The 27,290-nt window shown below is 37.0% G+C and overlaps 1 protein-coding gene and 1 pseudogene across 2 annotated transcripts in view; both read right to left on the bottom strand.

Annotated features, from left to right (window-relative positions):
- Positions 1-27,290, bottom strand: part of STK33 (serine/threonine kinase 33) — a 253,978-nt gene that overhangs the window by 128,795 nt on the left and 97,893 nt on the right.
- LOC306638522 (coiled-coil domain-containing protein 43-like) lies at positions 4,266-7,789 on the bottom strand (annotated as a pseudogene). The gene is made up of 3 exons: positions 7,779-7,789; positions 5,138-5,363; positions 4,266-5,075 (listed from the first exon to the last, which is right to left on the bottom strand). The product of its transcript is annotated as a coiled-coil domain-containing protein 43-like (transcript).

Here is a 27,290-nt window from a genome sequence, read left to right as displayed (position 1 = left end):
TTTTTTTTTTTTTTGAGAATCTCTATCTCTTTGTTGAAATGATCTTTTGCTTCCTGCAGGTGCTCTTTCAGCTTATTGGTATTATCATTCATTGCCTGCATTTGCTCTCTTATCTCATCCTTTGCTTCGCGAATCATCTTAATCATGTATAATCTGAAGTCCTTTTCTGACATTTCTTCTAACATACTGTCATTGGATTCTATTACTATATAATCTAGATTTGTTTGGATCATTTTCTTCCCTTGTTTTTTCATGTTGTTCATGTATCTTCTCTAGTGCTGCAGATCTGGGCTATTGCAGATTTCCCCCTATAGGCTTATAGTGGCCCTATATGTTTCCAAAACCCTTTCTTTAAGGGGAGATCAATATTAGCAGTGCCCAAATCAGACACTATGCAATCCTAGACCAAATAGCCCCTACGGGGACAATAACATCATGTAAATAAGGGAGAAAGCGACTCTGAGGGAACAGGTAAACAGAAGGAAAAGAAAGCAAGAAACATAAGGAAATAAAAACTTAAATATTTTTTTTAAAAAAGGAGAAAAAAGAAAATCTACTGTATAATAGTTATATACTAATGAAACCTCCCAGTGTTCAGTAGCCTGATGTATGAGAGGTACCTGACAATGAGCTTCAAGCCTCCAGCAGGCGTCGCAGGATGGGATTTGCCCCACCCGAAGATCGGAGCTTCCAGGATTATCCAAGATGGCTGCTCTGGCTTCCAAATGTGTTGGCAAATGGGGAGCTGCAGCTCAGGGGTGGACGTGGTCAGCTGGAGGTCCTGGAGACAGGATGCAGTTGGTCCGGCAGTGGTCCTGGAGGTCGGGTGTGTTTGGTGTGGTTGTGGGATCCAGGAGGCCGGGTGCAATCTGTTGGTCTGGGTTCCCGGTGATAGGGCACAGTCAGTTGGTCTGGGGGTCCTGGCGGTAGGGAGCAGTCAGTTGATGTGAGGGCCCCAGAGGCAGGGAGTGATCGGTTGGGCTGAGGGATCCTGGAGACAGGACTCAGTCAGTCCAGCCAGGGGTCCTACAGGGCCTGGCTGTTTTCTCAAAATGGCGGCAGCCATGTGTAATCTGTAGGGATTCTCAGTCTCACAAGTAGCTGGGATTACAGATATGCAGCACGGAGCCAGGCTGGGATGCAAGAGGGCTAGAAATTGGCCGGTGGTGGTTGCAAGGTAGCCAGCACTCAAGAAGGTGGACGAAGGCGAGAAGGGGAGATGGAGGGGGTCCTCGATATTTGAGGAGTTTCCCCTCCTGGGTTTCAGCACCAATGAAAGGAATCACACGGAGACATAAGCCCATAAATATTTCTTAATGTGGGTGATAGCCAAAAAAATAAGATCTAAAAGTATTGGTGTAAAACATACATCAGTGTTTTCAAATTTTAAAGCCAGACATTTGTCTATTATCAAAGCAAATTCTTATTATACATTTCATAAAGGAATGGATAATTTAATTTTTTAAATCTACTTAATTCTAAATGTTCAAAGAAAATATTAAAAATAATCACATTTTTACACACACATGGAAAAAACAGGAAAAAGTGGATGCTATTTTTCCATGAGTCCAAAATAGGTATATTCAAAATCCTACCAAACTAGGTTCCTTGACTATTATATGGTGGTAAGTTGGAAAGCTCTGACCTGCAGAGGGAAGGAGGAATGTGCGAGTAGTACATATAAGAGAATCTTATGAGACACTTCCAAAAGTAACTAGTAAACAGAATGAAAAACTATGGTTTTTTCATTACTATTTCAGACATGCTTTAAAAGTGTATTTTGAAGTCACACATTCAAAAGGTTTGAGATACATAGAATACACTGTTGTCCTTGGAAATGAAATAAACTTGGCCAGAATAGGAAGATAAATATCTATATTTCATTAAAGAAATATATTTCTAGACAGTCACAGTGTGTATACCTGTGATCCCAGCAGTTCAGGAGGCTGAGACAGGAGAAGCTCAAGATCAAATCCAGCCTCAACAACTTAGCAGAGCCTTAAGCAACTCAGTGAGACCCTGACTCAAAATAAAAAATAAAAAGAACTGGAGATATGGCTTAGTGGTTAAGTGCCCCTGGAATCAATCCCTGCTGGAAAAAAGAAAGAAAGAAAGAAAGAGAGAGAGAGAGAGAGAGAGAGAGAGAGAGAGAGAGAGAGAGAGAGAGAGAAAGAAAGAAAGAAAGAAAGTAAGAAAGAAAGAAAGGAAAAGAAAAGAAGAAAGAAAAGAAAGAGAATAAAGAAAAAGAAAGAAATCTATTTCTACTGTCAAGGACGATGTTGAATAGAAGTGGTGAAAGAGGGCATCCCTGCTTTGTTCCAGTTTTTAGGGGGAATGCTTTCAGTTTTTCACCATTTAGAATAATATTGGTCATGGGCTTAGCGTAGATGGCCTTTACAATGGTAAGGAATGTTCCCACTCTTCCTACTTTTTCTAGTGTTTTGAGCATGAAGGGATGCTATATTTTATCGAATGCTTTTTCTGCATCTATCAAAATAATCATGTGATTCTTAACTTTAATCTGTTGATATGGTGAATGACATTTATTGATTTCCAGATGTTGAACCAACCTTGCATCCCTGGGATGAAACCCACTTGATCGTGGTGCACTATCTTTTTAATATATTTTTGTATGCGATTTGCTAAAATTTTGTTGAGAATTTTTGCGTCGATGTTCATTAAGGATATTGGTCTGAAATTTTCTTTCCTCGATGTGTCTCCGTCTGGTTTAGGTATCAGGGTGATACTGGCTTCATAGAATGAGTTTGGGAGGGTTCCCTCCTCTTCTATTTCATGGAATACTTTGAGGAGTATTGGAATGAGCTCTTCTTTAAAGGTTTTGTAGAACTCGGCTGAGAACTCATCTGGTCCCGGACTTTTCTTTGTTGGTAGGCTTTTTTTTTTTTTTTTTTTTGGTGACTTAAATAAAGTTTATTTTTTAAAAATGTGGTTATTTTTGCAATGCCATGGTTATAGGACTTTATGAAGAGGTAACATTTCCTTTCCTTTAACCATGCTTTTTTATTTTCAACCTTCTGCACAAAGATAAAAGTTTTTGTTAATCTCATAGTTAATGATACAAAATAAAGGTCAGCAAACTTTCTCCAAAGGGCTAGATAGTAAATATTTCAGGTTTTACAAGCCACAATATGGTCTTTAACATGTGTTCTTTATCTTATAACCTCTCAAAAATGTAAAAACCATTTTTAGTTTGTACCATACAAAAAAAGATGGCCAAATTTGCCCTGCAGTTGGTAGTTTGCTGACTCATGGTATAAAATATCTACTTTTTCTTATCAGAGAAAATGCTCTCTTTCGCCTTCTGGACAGTCTACTATTTCCTGAAGTCAAGTAGAGAAGAGCCTTGTTTATAATTGAATGTGGCTTGTGAAAAAGGTAGAAATGGAGACTTCCTGCTCACCTCTGACTCTCCCAGGCAGTTTTCCCATTCATTCACTCATTCAATACATTTGTTAAGCACTTACTATGTACACTCTTAAATATTTTTTGTGTTAGCAAGATTTCCAGTGTTTCTTTTCTTTAAAAGGGCAATTCCTCCAGTTTCTCTAAATCAGGAATTACCAGGTCTTAATACTCAGGTTTTAGGGAAAATCAGGATTAAAATTTCTACTGGCACTCAAGAGAATTCATGATTATAAAAAAAAAAAAAATCTAGCTTAACAATGATTTGTTGCAGTCAATATTGATACATCCCTCTTCATGTCACAGCCTAAATGAGGAAAAATATGTAACTATCTTTACTTAAAAAGATACTTTTTTCTCCCATTGGTTGAAACTTTCTTTAAAAAAGATCTCAGATCTTTAACACATTCCAAATAATTTCTTCCCACTTTCCTAGTTTGCTGTCATGTAATATAAAATCTGGATCCAGGTAGGGTTTCTCATTAGGTTTTTTGCTTTTTTTTTTTTTTTTTTTTTTTTTGGCAGCACTGGGGATTGAACCCAGTGTGTGTTCTACCACAGAGGTAAGTCCCTAGGCGCTTTTTTTTTTTTTTTTTTTTTTGAGACTGGTCTTGCTAAGTTGCCCAAGCTGGTCTCAAACTTGTGATCTTCCTGCCTCAGTCTCCCCAAGAGCTGGGATTACAGGTGTGCATCACCCCACCTGGCTTCCTTATTAGTTTTATATGTCAGCCATAAAACTGTACATTTAGGAGTAAATATTGCCTCTGAAGCAATCTGTACTTGCACTTTTCATCTCAGAAGAATGGTCATGTTTCTTCTCTCAGATGAAAGCTGTTAGCTTTCTGAATCCTGCTATTTATCCAAGGTAAGGGAAGACATTTTATAAAAACAGGAGCCAAAAGGAGCACAGGACTTCAGTATTAAAATATAAAGATTGCCCCAATTGCAGCTCTTTGGTACAGACATCAACTATAATAATCTGATCACCCACATCACCAAAACATGGCACATTTTGTAATTAGAAGTGATTGTGATTTTCCTTTTTACCATGTAAACAAAAGGGGAAATGCCTTGGGAAATCACTATGCAATGTTCTTTCGTTTCTCTTAAATACACATATGCACAACCAGTTTTCCCTTTCATCAAGTTCTGGAAGCAGAGGAAGAATTGAACAGGCCAGGGTTATCGCTTTCACTCCCCTCTCTGTGTCCTTTTCTTTTCCTTTTCCTTGCGCTCCTGCTTGGCTAGTTTGTCTCTCTCCCTCTGTAGCTTGTCCTGTTCCTTCTTCCTTTGGGACTCATCCCGAAGTGAGTCTCTCTCCAATTTCCGAGCATTGAGAACATCTTCTACATTGGTGTTTCGAAACAGAGATTGATCAGAACCAGTGTTCATCGTGGTGGCACCTGAATCATCCTTCTCATCTGCTTCATCCTCTTCATCTGTTACATCAGCATCTGGGCCAGCAGGGCAGCTCTTCTCCGTTTTTCCTCTTCTGACACCATCCTGGGCTTCACCACAATCTGTGCCTGCTTCTCAATGAGCGTGGCAATGGCCTGTACCTCATCTTCTTTTTTCACTTTGGTGACAACATTCTGAGTTTCAGACCATCGTTCCACAATCTCCTTGCAGATATTAAGAAGGGAATCTTCTTCCTCAAATTATTGCTAACAAACTCCATCATTCCTAATATTGAATCCGAGCCCAATCTGGCAACTTGGTTTGGCCATGCTTTTTGTTTGTCCAGAAAAGCAGATAGGATACCCTGCAGAGCGTCCAACTTCTCTTCTTCCTCCTCCTCCTGCAGGACACCAAGGATGTAGGAACCGTAAACGATTTGGTCCATTCCCAGTGCCTCCAACCATCCCTCCAGCCAGGATCCAAACCCCCCGCCTCCGCCATCACTTTCGCCGGAGGTGGTGGTAGGCTTTTGATGACCTCTTCTATTTCATTGCTTCAAACTGATTTATTGATTGATTGATTGATTGATTTAGTGTATATCCTTCTCATTCAGTTTAGGTAATTCATATGTCTCTAAACACTTGTTGATGTCTTCGAGGTTTTCTGTTTTGTTGGAGTATAGATTTTCAAAATAGCTTCTAATTATGTTTTGTATTTCACTCGTGTCTGTAGTCATATTTCCTTGTTCATTCCGAATTTTAGTAATTTGAGTTTTCTCCCTCTTTCTCTTTGTTACTGTGGCTAAGGGTTTATCAATTTTGTTTATTTTTTCAAAGAACCAACTATTTATTTTGTTAATTTTTTCTATTGTTTCTTTTGTTTCAATTTCATTGATTTCAGCTCTGATTTTAACTATTTCCTGTCTTCTACTACTTTTGGTGTTGGTCTGCTCTTCTTTTTCTAGGGCTTTGAGCTGTAGTGTTAAGTCGTTTATTTGTTGATTTTTACTTCTTTTGTTGAATGCGCCCCATGAAATAAATCTTCCGCTAAGTACTGCTTTCATAGTGTCCCAGACATTTTGATATGATGTGTCTTTGTTCTCGTTTACTTCTAAGAATTTTTTTATTTCCCTCCTGATGTCTTCTGTTATCCATTCGTCATATAATAGTGTATTATTTAATCTCCAGGTATTGGAGAAGTTTCTGTTTTTTTATTCTGTCATTTATTTCTAATTTCAATCCATTATGATCTGATAGAATACAAGGTAGTATCTCTATCTTCCTACATTTGCTAACAGTAGCTTTGTGGCATAAAATATGGTCTATTTTAGAGAAGGATCCATGTGCTGCTGAGAAGAAAGTGTATTTGTTCTTTGTTGGATGGTATATTCTATATATGTCTGTTAAGTCTATATTATTGATTGTGTTATTGAGATCTATGGTTTCTTTGTTCAATTTTTGTTTGGAAGATCTATCCAGTGGTGAGAGAGGCATGTTAAAAACGCCTAGTATTATTGTGTTGTGGTCTATTTGATTTCTGGAATTGAGAAGGATTTGTTTGACGTACATGGATGAGCCAATGTTTGAAGCATAGGTATTTATGATTGAAGCTGATTTATGCTTCCCTTAAGTAGTATGTAATGTCTTTCTCTATCCTTTCTGACTAGTTTTGGCTTGAAGTCCACATTATCTGAAATGAGGATGGATACTCCAGCTTTTTTGCTGTGTCTGTGTGCATGGTATGTTTTTCCCCATCCTTTCACCTTTAGTCTATGGGTATCTCTTTCTATGAGATGAGTCTCTTGCAGGCAGCATACTGTTGGATTTTTCTTTTTAATCCAATCTGCCAGTCTATGTCTTTTGATTGATGAGTTCAGGCCATTAATATTCAGGGTTATTATTGTGATATGATTTGTATTCCCAGTCATTTGACTCATTTTTGATTTTTGACATGATTTGGTTTCTCCTTTATTTGGCTATTTCTTTAGGCTAGTTCCCCCCCATTGCTGATTTGCATCATTGTTTTTCATCTCTTCCTCATGGAATAGTTTGCTGAGAATGTTCTGTAATGCTGGCTTTCTTTTTGTAAATTCTTTTAGCTTTTGTTTATCATGGAAGGATTTTATTTCGTCGTCAAATTTGAAAGTAAGTCTTGCTGGGTATAAGATTCTTGGTTCACATCCATTTTCTTTCAGGGCTTGGTAAATGTTGTTCCAGGCCCTTCTAGCTTTTAGGGTCTGGATTGAAAAATCTGCTGATATTCTTATTGGTTTCCCCCTGAATGTAATTTGATTCTATTCTCTCGTGGCCTTTAAAATTCTGTCTTTATTTTGTATGTTAGGTATTTTCATAATAATGTGCCTTGGTGTGGCTCTGTTGAAATTTTGTATATTTGGAGTCCTATAAGCCTCTTGTACCTGGTTTTTCATTTCATTCTTCAGATTTAGGAAATTTTCTGATATTATTTCATTGAATAGATTGTTCATTCCTTTGGTTTGTTTCTCTAAGCCTTCCTCAATCCCAATAATTCTTAAATTTGGCCTTTTCATGATATCCCGTAATTCTTGTAGATTCTGTTCATGATTTCTTACCATCTTCTCTGTTTGGTCAATTTTGTTCTCAAGATTATATATTTTGTCTTCAATGTCTGAGGTTCTGTCTTCCAGGTGTTCTATCTTATTGGTTATGCTTTCTATGGAGTTTTTAACTTGGTTTATTGTTTCCTTCATTTCATGGATTTCTGTTTTTTTTTTTCAGTATCTCTAACTCTTTATTGAAATGATCTCTTGCTTCCTGTATTTGCTCTTTTAACTGTTGATTGGTGCAATCATTTAATGCCTGCATTTGCTCTTTCATCTCTTCCTTCAATGCCTGCATTTGCTCTTTCATCTCCTCATTTGCTTCCCTGATTGTTTTAATTATGTACATTCTGAACTCCCTTTCTGACATTTCTTCTGCTGTGCTGTCATTGGGTTTTGATATAGTATCTAGGTTTGTTTGGGACATTTTCTTCCCTTGTTTTCTCATATTGGTCAGATATCAGTGGGACTCTGAGATATTGCAGATTTCCTCTATTGGCTTATGGTGTCCCTGTAGATTTCCAGTATATCACCTCCCAGCCTTCAGTAGCCTGAAGTCTTGGAGGAACTTGATAATGCAGTGCTTCCGAAGAATGCTGCTCCTAGCCCGCTACTGGGTGCAGGGCTGGGCGCTGGTTCTGCGTGGAAATCCTCTCACTGGGCAGTCCTACTCCTAGAAGCTGGTTATAGACAGGGCCTGCCCCCGCATGAGGGAGCCAGGCTGCTTGGGAAAAACTTCTCCCTGTCCTGCCTTAGTCCCAGAAGCCGCCTTTGGGCCGGGGCATACCATGGGGTTCAGGGCTTGGGGTTGGCTCTGTGTAGAAAAGCTCTCACTGAGCGGGCCTGCTCCAAGGAGCTGGCTGTGGACCCTGCCTGCCTTTGGAGATAGCAGGGCTACTTGGGGAAGTCTCTTGCTGCTCTGCCCTGCTCCGAGAAGCTGCCCCTGTCCGGGCCTGCTGCCCAGACCGAGCTTCACCCAGTGGGAGAGACTCACCCTGCGGCTCTATGTTGGTCTGAGTCTCTCAATACCTCCCCTTATTGAGTCCTGAGTTCTGGAGAGATGGGAGATGCAGTCACCCTCTAGTCCACCATCTTGGATCTCCCAAGGTTCCATTCTTGTGGTAGTACATGATGTGGAGTTTTACTGCTCTTGTACTCATATATGAACATAGGAAAGTTATGACCAATTCATTTTCCCTCCCTTCCCTTCATCCCCCTTTGTCTGATCCAATGAACTTTTATTCTACCTCCACACCTTGTTGTGTGTTAGCATCCACATATCAGAGAACATTTGGCCGTTGGTTTTGGGGGATTGACTTATTTCACTTAGCATGACAGTCTCCAGTTCCATCCATTTACCAGCAAATGCCATAATTTCATTCTTCTTTATGGCTGAGTAATATTCCATTGTGTATATATATCATATTTTCTTTATCCATTCACCTGTTGAAGGGCATGTAGGTTTGTTCCATAGCTTAGCTGTTGTGAATTGAGTTGCTATAAACATTGATGTGGCCGTGTCAGTAGTATACTGATTTTAAAGTCCTTTGAGTACATACCAAGAAGTGGGATAACTGGGTCAATTGGTGAGATGGAATTTAAGATGAACAGAAATAACAAAAATGCAAGCTTTGTTGAATTTGCCAATAAGGCCCCAAATAAACTGATCCCTTATATCTTCACATTTCATATCTTAACATTTTCTCTCTCACTCTGGATATGCCAATCTCCTGTTGCTCCTTTAAGATGCCAAGCATATTCCTTTTGAAGGTTTTTGCCTTCCTTCTTCCTCTGCCTAGGATGCTCTTCTCTTAAACATTTTCCTGCTCCATTGCTTCCTTATGGTTTCTGCTTATTTGAGAGGCCTTTTCTATCCACCTCATCTAAAACAGAAGGCCTGTTCACTCAATCCCCTTACCTTACCTTATTTTTCTTTGTAACAAGTCAGCCTGACTAAGCATGACCTTCCATCAAAGTACTGGGAAAAAATTATTCTGTTGTTAAAACTCATAATGGTGAGCTTGAGGATAGATTTTTTTTTTAAAAAAAACTACTTCCAGATGGCCAGAAGGAGACAAGAATATACCTGATGCCACACACAATGCATACCTCGACAAATGCTTAACCTTGTTTTTCAAGTATATGTAGCAAGACAAAGACAACTCAGAATTTACCTGTATACACTTTGTGAAATGATTTAACTTCAATCCCAGAAGAAAATGCTTTGCATTTCAGGTTAAATATAAAGTCTGTAACCATCAATGTCTCAGAGCAGCAGAATAGATCTGCAAATAACAGCCTTTACATTTAGGAAAAATAATGCTTGCTCTCTGCAGGTGTAGAAAAGTCCATGTCAGATGAATGCATTTAGAATACTTATTTTATGGTACTTTTTATAAGGAACTGTAAGAAGCATTCATAATATAAAGGTTTATTTAGATTGTAGCTGAGTCTCTTCACTATAAACAGTACTTCTAAAAGCATGTTTATCATGTCCTTCAAGTTTAAAAAAACCAAATATATAATATATTCACAAAAATCTATATTGTGTGCATATATATTCATCAAACTGTTAAAAATTAAATCTCCAACGGAACTGTTTCTCAGATATTACTTTGCAATATTTTTTTTGTAGTCTGTAGGTTGCCTTTGTATTTTGACAGATCTTTCCATTGGTGTGTAGAAACTTTATGTTGGATGTCAGTCGGTTTATTTATTTTTGTTTTTGTAGCCTGAACTTTTGATGCAGTATTCAAAATCATTGTCAAAGCCAATGTCAAAGAATTTTTTCACCGATGTTCTCATTCTATTAAGTTTTTATGGTTTTAGATCTTACCTGTAGATCTTTTGTCCATTTGAGCTGATTTTGTGGTATGGTATAATAGTATAATCATCTTTTGCAAGTAGAAATTCCATTTTCTCAGCATTATTAAAGAGGCTATCCATTCCCCATGTGTCCTTTTGCTTGCACTTATCAAAAATTTTTTGACCATATTTGTTTGAATTTATTTCTGGGCCTTTTATTCTGTTCCACTTGTCTGGTGCTCTGTTTTTGATTGTCAGTACTATACTGTTTGATGATTATAGCTTTATTTTTGTTTTATGTGTTGTTTGTTGGTTTGTTTGCAGTGTTGAAGATGAACCCAGGATCTTGCACATACTAGGCAATTATAATAAACTCTTTTTAAAAAATCAGAAAGGGATGCTTCTGACTCTGCTTTCTTTTGCAGTATTGTTTTGTTATTGGGGCTTTTACAGTTGCTTAAGAATTTGGTACTGATTTTTTATTTCTGTGAATAATGCCATTGGAATTCTACAGGGATTGTGATAAATATGTATATTGTGTTGCAGTAGCATGGATATTTTAAACAATATCAATTCTGCGCATCATGAATATGGGATATCTTTCCATTAATTTGTATATTCTTCAATTTCTTGTATCAATGTTTCATCATTTTCAGTTGTACAAATCTTCATCTCCTTGGCTAAATTTGTTCCAGTTTTTCATTTGATGTTATCATAAATGGGATTATTTTATTCCATTCTTTTTCAGTTGTATCATTACCCAGTACAAAAGTGCTTAATTTTTGTATATTGCTTTTGTATCCTGAAACTTTCTAAATTATTTCTTATCCCCTAATAATAATAGTTTTCTACATTTAGGAGCACATTATCTGCAATGGAAATAATGTTTGACTTCTTTCCTATCTAATTTGGATGCCTTTTTCCCCCCTTATCTGACTCTCATATTTCCAACACTATGTTGAATAGAAATGGTAATAGTGGTACCATTGGTTATATCAAATCTTAGTGAAATTTTTCATTTGTTCTCCCATTGATCATGATGTTTAGCAGTGGATTTTTCCAGTCTTTCTTTATGTTGAAAAACTTTCCTTCTATATGTAACTGTTAAGATTATTTATCAAAAGAATGCTGAAAATGGCAAGAAATATATCAAAAGTGTTCAAACATCATTTAGCAATCATAGAAATGCAAATCAAAACTACACTGAGATGAATGGCAATCTTCAAGAATATAAATAATAATAAATGCTGGTAAGGATGTGGGAAAAAAAGAAAAATGCTCATATATTGTTGGTGGGACTGCAAAATAAAGCAACCACTTTGGAAATCACTATGGAAAATGCCTCAAAAGACTAGGAATGGAACCACCCTTGATCCAGTTATCCCACCCCTTGATATTTAGCCAAAAGAACAGAAACCAATATATAATAATGAGAAATGCATTCCACAGTTTACAGTAGCACAATTCACAATGGCCAAGTTATGGAACCAGCTTAGGTACCCATCAGCAGATGAAGGGATAAAAAAAATGTGATATATGTACACAAACAGAATTCTACTCTGTCAGACATAAGAATGAAACTATGTCATTTTCTGGTAAATGGAGGAACTGGAGAACATTGCACTAAGTGAAAATAGGCCAGATTCAGGAAAGACAAGGGTCAAATGTTTTCCCTCATATGCAGAAGCTGCAGAGAAAAAAGTGAATTTAAAAAGGAAGGATCTCACAAAAACAGAGGGCACTTTGGTTGAGTAGAGGAAAGGGATTGATGGGGGAAGAGAAGAAGGGATGGAAAAGCAAGAAACTGGGAAATAAATTTGACCAAATTTTGCTATATTCATCTATTAATATATCACATTGAATTTCACTTTTATGTGTGATTATCATGTATCAACTAAATATATATAGATGTAGATATATAAACAGAAGGGAGACAAGTAAAGAGTAGAAAAAGTCAATCAGTGGGAAGAAGGAGAGGAGGGAACTGAGAAATGAAGTGGAGCAAATGATGTATGTATATATGATTGTGTCACAATGAACCCCACTATTATGTTAATGCACCAATAAAAACATTAAAAAGAAAGAATGTTGAACTTTTTTCAAGTGCTTTTTCTGTATCAAAATGATCAGGCAGTTCTTATCTTTTATTCTGCCAATGTGATGTATCACAATGATTTGTTTGCAAATGTTAAACCAGCCTTGCGTGTCTAGGGAAATTCCACTTTTGATATGTTTTTAATTCAGTGTGCTAATATTGTATTCAGATTTTTGCATTAATATTCATCAGAGATACTGGCCTGAAGTTTTATTTTCATATGGCATCTTTGTCAAGTTTAGGTATCAAGGTGAGGTTGGTCTTACACAATGGGTATAGACATGTTACTCCTAGCTCTACATTTTGAAAGACTTTAAAAAGTATTGGTAATAATTATTCTTTGAGTGTTTGGTAGAATTCAGCTGTGAAGACATGTTGTCCTAAGCTTTTCTTTGCAGGAAGGCTTTTTAAAAATTATTTCTTCTTCAATCTCTTTATTGTAACCCAATTGAAAAATGAACAAAGGATCTGAAGAGACATTTCTTCAAAGACAACATAGAAATAACCAACAAGTATATGAAAAGGTATTCAATATCACATATCACAGGCAAAATGCAAATGAAAACCACAATATCACCCTACATCCATCAGGATAGGAATTATTTTATAAAAAGACAAAGAGATAATAAATGTTGGTAAGGAGTTAGATAAAAAGGAACCCTAGTACACTACTGGTGGGAATGTAGACTAATAAAGCCATTAGGAAAAACAATATGCAGTTTCTAAAGAATTAAAAATAGAACTATCATATGACCCAGCAATCCCTCTTCTGGGTATATACCAAAGGAGAAGAAATCACCACCTCCTAAAAACATCTGTACTCCCATGTTCATTGCAGCATTATTCACAATAGCCAAGATAAGGAAACAACCTAAATGCTATCAACAGATGCAAGGATAAAGAAAATGTGTTATATGAGTACAATTCAGCCTCTAAAGTAAGGGATCCTACCACTGGTCACAACATGATGTTATGTTATGGAGGATGTTATGCTAAGTGAAATAAGCCAAACAGAAAGAAAAATATTGCAGTCTTGCTTATATGAGGAAAAAAAAGTTTAAATACACAGAGATAGAGAATGAAATGGCAGCTACCACAGTGGCAGGGGAGAGGAGGTGGAGAAATATAAGTCAAAGGATACAGAACAGTAGGCACAAAACATTAGGACTAAATTTAATAAAATTGCATTAGGGAATTTTTTAAATAAGTAAATTTTAGTTGCTCTTTGCACAAAAGTGTGAGTTGATTAATGTTAATCTGCTTCACTATATTAACCATTTTTACTATCAATTATGTATTGCATAACATAATGCTGTAAACCTGAAATACAATAAAATTTATGAATAAATAAAAAAATTTTCCACTTTAAGATGAGTTAGGAGTGTTCTTTTGTTTTGCTTTTGGTACCAGGAATTGAATCCAGGGGCACTTAAACACTGAGCCACATCCCCAGCCCTTTTTTACATTTTATTTAGAGACAGGATCCCACTGAGTTACTTAGGGCCTCTCTAAGTTGCTGAGGCTGACTTTTGAACTCACCATGCCTCCTGCCTCAGCCTCTTGGAGTGTGTCAACATGCCTGGCCACCATGCCCAGCAGATTGGTGATCTTAAAAACTGCTATTTTCTTAGCTTTGAGTAAAAAACATTTCCTTTATTTTTCATCAATTCTCAATAAATCATCATCATCATATCACTGACACCAACATAAACTTCTGAGCACTTCTTTTTTGAGTTTTCTGATTTATCTGTTGCCTTAGAGGTATTTGGTAGCTATATTCAGAAAGCACAGGCATTCCTATTACTTACTAAAGAGTTTCGTTTCTGCTCTCCAGTCTACCAACCACTACATTTGCCAATGTAGTGATGTTCTATTTTCTTAACACAGCAATTCTAAAACAATACAATGCATATCTGCATGCAAAATTTCTTGAGAAGAATTAGATTTCAAATTTAACTTCTTTTTGGCTGGCTGAATTCTAATTATTCTACCTTAAACAAAAGCCAAAATAGAACAAATGTTTACTCACATTTCTTTCTTTCTCATTTATGAATGGATTTGAAAGATTTATTACTAAAATAAATCTACTATCTAACAAGCCAAAGGATGTCATTCATATTTTAGAAGTATGAAATTAATCAAGTATTACAAACATATCTTTATATAAACACAAAGATTAATAGTTCTTTTTCTATAGAATCATGAAATGATGTTTAAACAGGACTTTAGATATAAAAGGATGTATTAGAAAATCAAAGACACTTCAGGTATAACAATGTTTCTTTGTATCCCCAAAGACTGGACATACACAGGTTTTAGAGATAATGTAAGCAAATAAAATGAGTTCCAATCATGCCAGTATTTAACTAATGCATGAGCTTTCCTTTGGCTAAAGATTTTCATTTTCTTTTCAGAACTAAGCCGAGTCAATAGAACAATTCTGATACTGAAAATCTCTGAGCTTATATTTAATCATAAAAAGGTCTCTTACATATTGGCCCTAGAAAATACACTTATAGCAATTTCCTCAAGAAAATGAACACAAGAATGGTTTTATGAGATATAACCAGTTACAATTTTCTTCCCCAAAAGCAATTTTTTAGTTTTCTTTGCTAAGACTGTGTCTACAAGGAACCTAAACAGTCAGTCAATTCAGTCAAAAATGTGTTCTATTCAAGTGAAGAAAAAATCTTATGGATTGACATTATGCAGACCAAGCTGAATGACTGAATATTAACTTTTTAACTGTATTTTCATAACATGTTTACAAAGCCTAAAAGAAACCAAATGAGATTTCTAGATCATATTCTTATATTTTAAAGAAGACCTGCATTCATTTATTATTTCCATTAAGAGCATGATTAGGAAAATCAGTCTGTATTGTCTTATAAAAATATTTATAGCACAGTTGATTCATATTGTTTCAGAGATACAAAAAGTTTAATGTTTTCTGCTATTGTTTTTTCTATTTTAATTTGCATAATCTTCCTCATTGATTGAGTTGTAATAGGGAGGGGCAGTCTTAATTGTGGTTAAGACTTTTAGGTCAATTTTAAGAACAAAAGTGCTACTAAGAATATTTGGCTCAAAGATGCTGGAAAAACCCAGGGAGCTCTCTCCCTGATTCCTCCCTATCGTCATCTAGTGTCTTCTCCATATACAACCAGAATCCAGCACAGATCCTTCCTTGTGCCTAGCAGGCACTCAGAGAAAATTTGAGTGAGGATTTTTGTGGGAAAGAGCCCAAATCACAAATCACTTAGGCAGAAAACATGCAGGTATATAGAAAAAATCATCAAAGAAAGGAGGGAATGATAGTAAATGCTGGAGAGGATACAGAGAAAAAGGAACACTTTTACACTATTGGTGGGAATATTATTTAGTACAACCACTATGGAAATCAGTTTGAAGATTCCTCAAAACACTAGGCATGGAACCGCCATACAATCCAACTATACCACTCCTCAGTATTTATCCTTAAGCATGAGTCATCATGCTATAGTGATACATGTACACTCATGTTTACAGCAGCATAGTTTCCAATAGCCAAACTATGGAACCAGCCTAGGAATTCATCAGCAGATGATAAAGAAAGTGTAGTATAGATACACAATAGAGTTTTACTGAATGAAACTATGTCATTGCAGGAAAATGGATGGAACTTAAGAAATAAGCCAAACTCAAATGATCATGGGTCCTATGTTTTTTGTCATACATAGAAGCTAGAGAGGAGAAAGTAAAAGAAAGTTGGGGAGTCCCATGAAAATTGAAGGTAGATCAATAGGGGAGAGGAAAGGGACAAGGGGGAGGAAGGAGGAAAGGAAAAGGGAAATATTGGGAAATTATATTGCCCAAATTATATTATTATATTGTTATACTGTGTGTGTATATATGAATATATAACAACAAATCCCACCATTATATACAACTATAATGCATCAATAAAAATGTGGGAAAAAAAGAAAGCAGGGAATAATTTGGGTGAGAGGCAACTCAAAGGAAATGTGATGGCTCTCTTCACTGATCTGAAAAAGAGACATAAAGGATTAGGCTTCTATGTAGTTCAAAGAAAGACTATATGCCTATGGAAATCTAATATAAAGGACCTCCTGACCTTCAGGATCCCTGGCCCACCTGACCACACCCTGCATTCAGGACCCTGGCACAACCCCACCACACACAGACTTGGCACCACTGTGGTTCCCCATTTGCCAAGATGTTTGGAAGGTAGTATAGCCATCGTGGATTAACCCAGAAGCAGAAGCCACCATCTTTAGGTGGGGCAACTCCCATCCTGAGATGCCAACTGGAGACTGGAAGCTCATTGTCAAAAGAGGTTTTGGAAATCTGCAGAGTCACTGTAAGCCTATAAGGGGGAAACTGCAATACCCCAGATCTGCACTGCTAGAGGACAAGATACATGAACAACATGAAAAATCAAGGGAAGAAAGTATTCCAAACAAACCAAGATTCTATATTAATAGAATCCAATGACATTATGGTAGAAGAAATGTCAGAAAAGGAGTTCAGAATGTACACAATTAAAATGATCTGTGAAGCAAAAGGATAAGAGAGAAAATGCAATGAATGAACAATTAAACAGTTAAAAGAGCAACTGCAAGAAGCAAAAGATCATTTCAATAAAGAGAGGGAGATTCTGAAAAAGCCCAAACAGAAATCCTTGAAATGAAGGAAACAATAAATCAAATTAAAAACTCAACAAGAAAGCATAACCAAGACTGGATCACTTGGAAGACAGAACCTTAGACAATGAGGACAAGATATTTAATCTTGAAAAATAAAGTTGAACAAACAGAGAAGACAGTAAGAAATCATGAACAGAACCTCCAAGAGCTATGGAATATCATGAAAAGAACAAAATTAAGAATTATCAGGATTGAGGAAGGCACAGAGATAAAAACCAAAGGAATGAACAACCTATTCAATGAAATAATATCAGAAAATTTCCCAAATCTGAAGAATGAAATGGAAAATCAACTACAAGAGGCTTACAGAACAGAAAATGCACAAAATTACAACAGATCCACACCAAGGCACATTATAATGAAAATGTCTAACATTCAAAATAAAGATAGAATTTTAAAGGCTGTGAGAGAAAAGCATCAGATTACTACAGGGGGAAATCAATACAGATATCAGCAGATTTCTCAGTCCAGACCCTAAAAGCTAGAAGGGCCTGGAACAACATATTTCAAGCTCTGAAAGAACATAGTTGCCAACCAAGAACCCTATACCCAGCAAAACTAACCTTCAGACTTGAGGAGGAAATAAAATCCTCCCAAGATAAACAAAATAGAAATAGAAATAGAAATACAAATAGAAAGCCTGTGCTAGAGAACATTCTCAGCAAAATATTCCATGAGGAGGAAGTGAAAAACAACAATGTAAGTCAGCAAAGGGAGAAACTACCCTAAAGATAAAGCCAAACAAAAGAGAAACCAAGTCAAGTTAAAAACCAAAAATAGGGTTCTTCAAGATGGCGGACTAGAAGGTGGCTGCATTTCATGTTGCTCCAGGACTCAAGATTCAAAAGAAGAGATATTGAGAGACTTGGGACCAACTCAAAGCACCTGGGTGAGTCTCTCCCATTGGGGAGGTGTCCCGGAACGCAGGGAACTTTGTGAAGTAGAGCTGCCCGGCGAGACAGCCCTCCCCCCACTGGAGCAGTGAACTCGGACAACTGGGAGCATCGTAGAGGAGGCCGCTCAGCACGACGCTGGGACTCGGAGCAACCACTGGGGCTCCGGGCGGTGGCCCAGAGGAGGGGCTGTGAGGAGACATGTTTGGACTCAGAGCGACCACCCCTGAACAGCGGGGCCTGCCCAGAGGAGGAGGAGGAGGAGGAGCACGGTAGGTCACTTGGACTTGCAGTGACTGCGTTGGAGCTCCAGGCGGCTGCTCAGAGGAGGAGGCGAGTGGTGAGTTGTTTGGACTCAAAGCGACCACTTCTGAACACCGGGGGGGGGGGGCTGCCTGGAGGAGGAATGCAGTGGGTCACTTGGTCTCGAGTGGCCACACCAGAGCTCTGGGCGGCTGCCTGGAGGTGTACAGCGGGTCACGTGGACTCGGAGTGACGGTCCAGGGCTACGGGTAGTTGGCGGGAGGAGGAGGCACACAGTGAGTTGCTTGGACTCCTAGTGACCACACCGGAATACCGGGCGGCTCTCTGGAGGAAGAGGTGTGCGGCGGGTCACTGGGACTCGGAGCGATTGTACGGGGCCCCAGGTGGCTGCTCAGAGGAGGGGCCACAGAGCCAGGAGATTAGGTGCAGAGCAGGGTCCCAGGACCTAGGAGGCTTCTTGGTAGAAGAGATGCACAGAGACACGCTTAGGGGTGGAGCGAAGTTTCCAGGACTGCGGGCAGATTCTCTGAGGAGAGGCAGACTAAGGAGACTCATCTGCAAAGGGTGAGGCTCCCGGGCCCAGGAGGTAGGTCCGGGCCCCTGGGAACATTGCAGAGGAAGGCAGCCCAGCCCAGACGGTAGCTGTAGATTGAGGGGAACCTCTAGGAGGGGAACTGACCAGTGAGATCAACCCACCAGGTGAGTCTTCCCGGCCGGGTGAGGTTTTCCCACAAGGATGGTAAAAACAGAGACACAGGCCCAAACAGGCCTTGCCTCAGCCCGCAGCCTAGTTCCCCTTTGGATGACCATTGGTCAACAAGTGGAGGCACCTATGCCCACTAGCAGGGAATATACCCCACCTGAAGGCCACCACTCCTAGAGAGGCAGCTTCCTTGTGGAGCACCGTGCTATCAACTTCCTCCAAGACTTCAGCCTACTGAAGGCTAAGAGGGGATATACTAGAAATCTTCAGGGACATTATAAGTCATTAGAGGAAATCTGCAATATCTCAGCGGTCCACTGATACCTGAACAATATGAGAAAAGAAGGAAAGAAAATGCCCCAAACAAATCTAGATGTTACATTAATAAAACCCAATGACAGCATGGCAGAAGAAATGACAGAAAAGGAGTTCAGAAGGTACGTAATTAAAATGATAAAGGAAGCAAATGATGAGATGAAAGAGCAAATGTAGGCATTGAATGATCGCACCAATCGACAGTTAAAATAGCAAATACAGGAAGCAAAAGATCATTTCAATAAAGAGTTAGAGATATTGAAAAAAAAAACAAACAGAAATCCTTGAAATGAAGGAAACAATAAACCAAATTAAGAACTCCATAGAAAGCATATCCAATAGGATAGAACACCTGGAAGACAGAACCTCAGACATTGAAGACAAAATATTTAACCTTGAAAACAAACTTAAACAAACAGAGAAGATGGTAAGAAATCATGAACAGAATCCACAAGAACTACGGGATATCATGAAAAGGCCAAATTTAAGAATTATTGGGATTGAAGAAGGCTTAGAGAAATAAACCAAAGGAATGAACAATCTATTCAATGAAATAATATCAGAAAATTTCCCAAATCTGAAGAACAAAATGGAAAATCAAGTTCAAGAGGCTTATAGGACTCCAAATACACAAAATTACAACAGACCCACACCAAGGCACATTATAATGAAAATACCTAACATACAAAATAAAGACAGAATTTTAAAGGCTGTGAGAGAAAAGAACCAAATTACATTCAGGGGGAAACCAATACAGATATCAGCAGATTATTCAATCCACACCCTAAAAGCTAGAAGGGCCTGGAACAACATTTCTCAAGCTCTGAAAGAAAATGGATGTCAACTAAGAGTCTTATACCCAGCAAAACGTACCTTCAAATTTGACGATGAAATAAAATCCTTCCATGATAAACAAAAGCTAAAAAGAATTTACAAAAAGAAAGCCAGCATTACAGAACATTCTCAGCAAAATATTCCATGAGGAAGAGATGAAAAACAAAGAAGCAAATCAGCAAAGGGAGGAATTATCCTAAAGGAATTGTCAAAGAAAGGAGGAACCAAGTCGTGTCAAATAAATAAATAAATAAATAAATAAATAAATAAATAAATAAAATTTAAAAAATGAACCAAATGACCGGGAAACCAAATCATAACTCAATAATAACCCTGAATGTTAACGGCCTGAATTCATCAATCAAAAGATATAGACTGGCAGATTGGATTAAAAAGAAAGATCCAACAATATGTTGCCTGCAAGAGAAACACCTCATAGAAAAAGATACTCATAGACTAAAGGTGAAAGGATGGGGAAAAACATACCATGCACATGGACTCAGCAAAAAAGCTGCAGTATCCATCCTCATTTCAGATAATGTGGACATCAAGCCAAAGTTAGTCAGAAGGGATAAAGAAGGACATTTCATACTGCTTAAGGGAAGCATAAATCAGCAAGATATAACAATCATAAACATCTATGCCCCAAACAGTGGCTCATCCATGTATGTCAAACAAATCCTTCTCAATTTCAGAAACCAAATAGACCATAACACAATAATACTAGGTGATTTTAACACACCTCTCTCACCATTGGACAGATCTTTCACACAAAAATTGAACAAAAAAACCATAGATCTCAATAACACAATCAATAATTTAGACTTAACGGACATTTATAGAATATACCATCCAACCAAGAGCGAATACACTTTCTTCTCAGCAGCACATGGATCCTTCTCTAAAATAGACCATATATTATGCCACAAAGCTAATGTTAGCAAATACAAGAACATAGAGACACTATCTTGTATTCTATCAGGTCATAATGGATTGAAGTTAGAAATAAATGAAAGAGTAAAAAACAGAAACTATTCCAACACCTGGAGATTAAACAATATGCTATTATATGATGAATGGATAACAGAAGATATTAGGAAGGAAATTAAAAAATTCTTAGAGGTAAATGAGAACAAAGAAACATCGTATCAAAATCTCTGGGACACTATGAAAGCAGTACTTAGAGGAAAATTTATTTCATGGAGCGCATTTAATAAAAGAAGTAAAACTCAACAAATAAACGAACTAACACTACAGCTCAAAGCCCTAGAAAAAGAACAACAGACCAGCACCAAAAGTAGTAGAAGACAGGAAATAGTTAAATTCAGAGCTGAAATCAACAAAATTGAAACAAAAGAAACAATACAAAAAATTGACAAAATAAATAGTTGGTTCTTTGAAAAAATAAACAAAATTGATAAACCTTTAGCCACACTAACAAAGAGAAGACGAGAGAAAACCCAAATCACTAAAATTTGGTATGAACAAGGAAATATCACAACAGACATGATTGAAATACAAAACATAATTAGAAGCTATTTTGAAAATCTATACTCCAACAAAATAGAACATTTCGAAGACATCAACAGGTTTCTAGAGACATATGAATTACCTAAACTGAACGAGGAGGATATACACAATTTAAATAGACCAATTTCAAGTAATGAAATAGAAGAGGTCATCAAAAGCCTACCAACAAAGAAAAAAGTCTCGACCAGATGGGTTCTCAGCTGAGTTCTACAAAACCTTTAAAGAAGAGCTCATTCCACTACTCCTCAAAGTATTCCATGAAATAGAAGAGGAGGGAACCCTCCCAAACTCATTCTATGAAGCCAATATCACACTGATACCTAAACCATACAGAGACTCATCAAGGAAAGAAAATTTCAGACCAATATCCTTAATGAACATCGACGCAAAAATTCTCAACAAAATTTTAGCAAATCGCCTACAAAAACATATTAAAAAGATAGTGCACCATGATCAAGTTGCTTTCATCCCAGGGATGCAAGGTTGGTTCAACATCCAGAAATCAATAAATGTCATTCGCCATATCAACAGACTTGAAGTTAAGTCATGATTATTTCAATAGATGCAGAAAAAGCATTCGATAAAATACAGCATCCATTCATGCTCAAAAACTACCCCGAAAAAATCGGGGTAGTGGGAACGTTCCTTAATATTGTAAAGGCCATCTACACGAAGCCCATGGCCAATATCATTGTAAATGGTGAAAAACTGAAAGCATTCCCCCTAAAAACTGGAACAAGGCAGGGATGCCCTCTTTCACCACTTGTATTCAATATCGTACTTGAAACTCTAGCCAGAGCAATTAGACAGACCAAAGAAATTAAAGGGATACGAATAGAAAAAGAAGAACTCAAACTATTCCTATTTACTGATGATATGATTATATACTTAGAGGAACCAGGAAATTCCACCAGAAAACTTTTAGAACTCATAAGTGAATTCAGTAAAGTAGTGGGATATAAGATCAATGCATATAAATCTAATGCATTTTTATACATAAGTGATGAATCTTTGGAAAGAATAATCAGGAAAACTACCCCATTCACAATAGCCTTGAAAAAAATAAAATACTTTGGAATCATTCTCACAAAAGAGGTAAAAGACCTCTACAATGAGAACTACAGTACACTAAAGAAAGAAATTAAAGAAAACCTTAGAAGATGGAAAGATCTTCCATGTTCTTGGATAGGAAGAATTAATATTGTCTCAAAATGGCCATAATACCAAAAGTTCTATACAGATTCAATGCAATTCCAATTAAAATTCCAATGACATACCTTACAGAAATAGAGCAAGCAATTATGAAATTCATCTGGAAGAATAAGAAACCCAGAATAGCTAAAGCAATCCTTAGCAGGAAGGGTGAAACGGGGGTATCGCAATACCAGATCTTCAACTCTACTACAAAGCAATAGTAACAAAAACGGCATGGTATTGGTACCAAAATAGACAGGTAGATCAATGGTACAGAATAGAGGACATGGACACAAACCCAAATAAATACAATTTTCTCATACTAGACAAAGGGGCCAAAAATATGCAATGGAGAAAAAATAGCCTCTTCAACAAATGGTGCTGGGAGAATTGGAAATCCATATGCAACAGAATGAAACTAAACCCATATCTCTCACCATGCACGAAACTAAACTCAAAATGGATTAAGGACCTCGGAATCAGACCAGAGACCCTGCAGATTATAGAAGAAAAAGTAGGTCCAAATCTTCACCTTGTTGGTCTAGGATCAGACTTCCTTAACAGGACTCCCATAGCACAAGAAATAAAAGCTAGAATTAACCTCTGGGATAGATTCAAACTAAAAAGCTTTCTCTCAGCAAAGGAAACTATCAGCAATGTGAAGAAAGAGCCTACAGAGTGGGAGAATATCTTTGCCTCTCATACTTCAGATAGAGCACTAATCTCCAGAATCTATTAAGAACTCAAAAAACTCTACTCCAAGAAGTCAAATAATCCAGTTGACAAATGGGCTAAGAAAATGAATAGACACTTCACAGAAGAAGATCTACAAGCAATCAACAAACATATGGAAAAATGTTCAACATCTCTAGTAATAAGAGAAATGCAAATCAAAACTACACTAAGATTCCATCTCACCCCAATTAGAATGGTGATTATCAAGAATACGAGCAACAACAGGTGTTGGTGAGGATGTGGGGAGAAAGGTACACTCATACATTGCTGGTGGGGCTGCAAATTAGTGCAGCCACTCTGGAAAGCAGTGTGGAGATTCCTTAGAAAACTTGGAATGGAACCACCATTTGACCCAGTTATCCCATTCCTTGGCCTATACCCAAAGGACTTAAAACCAGCATACTACAGAGATACAGCCACATCAATGTTCATAGCTGCTCAATTCACAATAGCCAAATTGTGGAACCAACCTAGATGTCCTTCAATTGATGAATGGCTACAGAAACTGTGGTATATATATATATACAATGGAATCTTACTCAGCCATAAAGAATGATAAAATTATGGCATTTGCAGGCAAATGGATGAAATTGGAGAATATCATGCTAAGTGAGATAAGCCAATCTCAAAAAGCCAAAGGACAAATGATATCGCTAATAAGTGGATGAGGACACATAATGGGGGGAGGGAGGGGTTAGTGTTAGGGTTAGAGTTTGGGTTAGGGAGAGGGGCAAGAATGGAGGAAGGAAGGACTGTATTGAGGGAAAAGAGGGGTGGGAGGGGTGGGGGGAAGGGAAAAAATAACAGAATGAATCAAACAACATTACCCTATGTAAATTTATGATTACACAAATGGTATGCCTTTACACCATGTACAAACAGAGAAACAACATGTGTCCCATTTGTTTACAATTAAAAAAAAAACAAAAATAAGCCAAAATGACTGGGAATACAAATCATATTTCAATAATAACCCTGAATGTTATTGACCTAGACTCATCAATCAAAAGACCTAGACTGGCAGATTGCATTAAAAAGAAAGACCCAACAATATGTTTCCTTCAAGAGACTCATTTATTAGAAAGACATCCACAGACTAAAGGTGAAAGGATGGGGGAAAACCTACCACACACATAGACTCAGTAAAAAAGCAAGGGTTTTCATTCTTATATCAGATAAAGAGCACTTCAAGCCAAAGTTAGTCAGAAGGGATAAAGAAGAATATTTCACACTGTTTAAGGGAACCATAAATCAGGAAGATATAACAATCATAAATATTTATGCCCCAAACAATGGTGCATCCATGTCTGTCAAACAAATCCTTCTCAATTCAGGAACCAAATAGATCACAACACAATAATTCTGGGTGGGTGACTTTAACATAGCTCTCTCAGCACTGAATAGATCTTCCAAACAAAAACTGAACAAAGAAACCACAGAACTCAATAACACAATCAATAACTTAGACTTAACAGAAATATATAGAATATTCCATCCTTCGAAGAGCAAATACACTTTCTTCTCAGCAGCACATGGATCCTTCTCTAAAATAGACCATGTGTTATGCCACAGAGCAGCCCTTAGGAAATGCAAAAAAATAGAGATACTACCTTTTATTCTATCAGATCATAATGGAATAAAATTAAAAATCAATGATAAAAATAGAAAACAGAAACTACTCCTATACCAAGAGACTGAATTATATGCTATTAAGTGAAGCATGGGTAACAGAAGACATCAGGGAGGAAACAAAAAAATTCTTAGAGGAAAATGAGAATGATGATACAACATATCAAAGTCTCTGGGACACCATGAAAGCAGTTCTAAGAGGAAAATTCATTGCATGGAGTGCATTCCAGAAAAGAATAAAAAATCAACAACTAAATGACCTAACATTACATCTCAAAGCCCTAGAAAAAGAACAGATCAACACCAAAAGTAGTAGAAGACAGGAAATAATTAAAACCAGACCCGAAATCAGTGAAACTGAAACAAAAGAAACAATTTAAAAAATTGACAAAACGAAAAGTTGGTTCTTTGAAAAAGTAAACAAAATAGATAAACCCTTAGTCACACTAATGAAGAGAAGAAGAGAGAAAACTTGAATTACTAAAATTCGGGATGAAAAAGGAAGTATCACGACAGACACCATTGAAATACATGATATAATGAGAAGCTACTTTGGAAATCTATACTCCAACAAAAACGAAAATCTCAAAGACATTGACAAATTTTTAGAGACACATGATCCTCCCAAACTGAATTAGGAGGACATACACAATTTAAACAGATCAATATCAAGCAATAAAATAGGAGACATCAAAAGCCTACCAACCAAGAAAAGCCTGGGACCAGATGGATTCACAGTTGAGTTCTACAAGACCTTCAAAGAAGAACTTATACCAATACTCCTCAAAGTATCCATGAAATAGAGAAGGAGGGAACCCTTCCAAATTCATTTTATGATGCTAGTATCACCCTGATACCAAAACCAGACAAAGATACATGAAGGAAAGAAAACTTTAGATCAATATCTCTGATGAACATAGATGCAAAAATTATTAACAAAATTCTGGCAAATAGCATACAGATATATATTAAAAAGATAGTGCACCACAATCAAGTGGGGTTCATCTCAGGGATGCAAGGTTGGTTCAATATCTAGAAGTCAATAAATATAATTCATCACATCAATAGATTTAAGGTTAAAAATCATATGATTATTTCAATAGATGCAGAGAACGTGTTTGACAAAATACAACACCCCCTCATGCTCAAAACACTAGAAAAAATAGGAACATACCTCAACATTGTAAAGGCTATCTATGCTAAGCCCATAGCCAACATCATTCCTAATGCAGAAAAACTGAAAGCATTCCCTTTAAAAACCAGAACAAGTCACGGATACCCTCTTGCACCATGTCTCTTCAACAATGTCCTTGAAATACTAGCCAGAGCAATTAGACAAACCAAAGAAATTAAAGAGATATGAATAGGAAAAGAAGAACTCAAGTTATCACTATTTACTGATGACATGATTCTACATTTAGAGGATCCAGAAAACTTCCAGAACCAATAAATGAATTCAGTAAAGCAGCAGGATATAAAATCAACACACATAAATCTAATGCATTTATATTTACAAGTGATGAATTCTCTGAAGGAGAAATTAGGAAAACTACTCCATTCACAAGAGTTTAAAAAATAAAATAAAATACTCGGGAATCAATCTAACAAAAGAGATGAGAGACATCAACAATGAAAACTACAGAACACTAAAGAAAGAAATTAAAGAAAACCTTAGAAGATGGAAAGATCTCCCATGTTCTTGGATAGGTAGAATTAATACTGTCAAAATGGCCATATTTCCAAAGGTGCTATATAGGTTTAACGCAATTCCAATTAAAATCCCAATGACATCCTCATAGAAATAGAGAAAGCAATCATGAAATTAAAAAAAAAAAAAAAAAAAGACCCAGAATAGCCAAAGCAATCCTGGGCAAGAGTGATACAGGAGGTATCACAATACCCAAACTTAAACTCTACTATAGAGCAATACTAACAAAAATGACATGGTATTGGCACCAAAATAGGCAGACCAATGGTACAGAATAGAAGACACAGAGACAAACCCACATAAGTACAATTACCTCATACTAGACAAAGGTGCCAAAAACATACAATGAAGAAAAAATAGCATCTTCAACAAATGGTGCTGGGAAAACTAGAAATCCATATGCAATAAAATGAAATTAAACCCCTATCTCTCACCCTGTACGAAACTCAACTCAAAATGGATCAAGGATCTAGGGATTAG

The sequence above is a fragment of the Sciurus vulgaris genome (assembly GCF_902686455.1).
Source record: "Sciurus vulgaris genome assembly, chromosome: 11".
Lineage (NCBI taxonomy): Eukaryota > Metazoa > Chordata > Mammalia > Rodentia > Sciuridae > Sciurus > Sciurus vulgaris.
The sequence above is the reverse complement of the archived record's forward strand: the minus strand, read 5'-3'. Positions and strand labels throughout refer to the sequence as shown.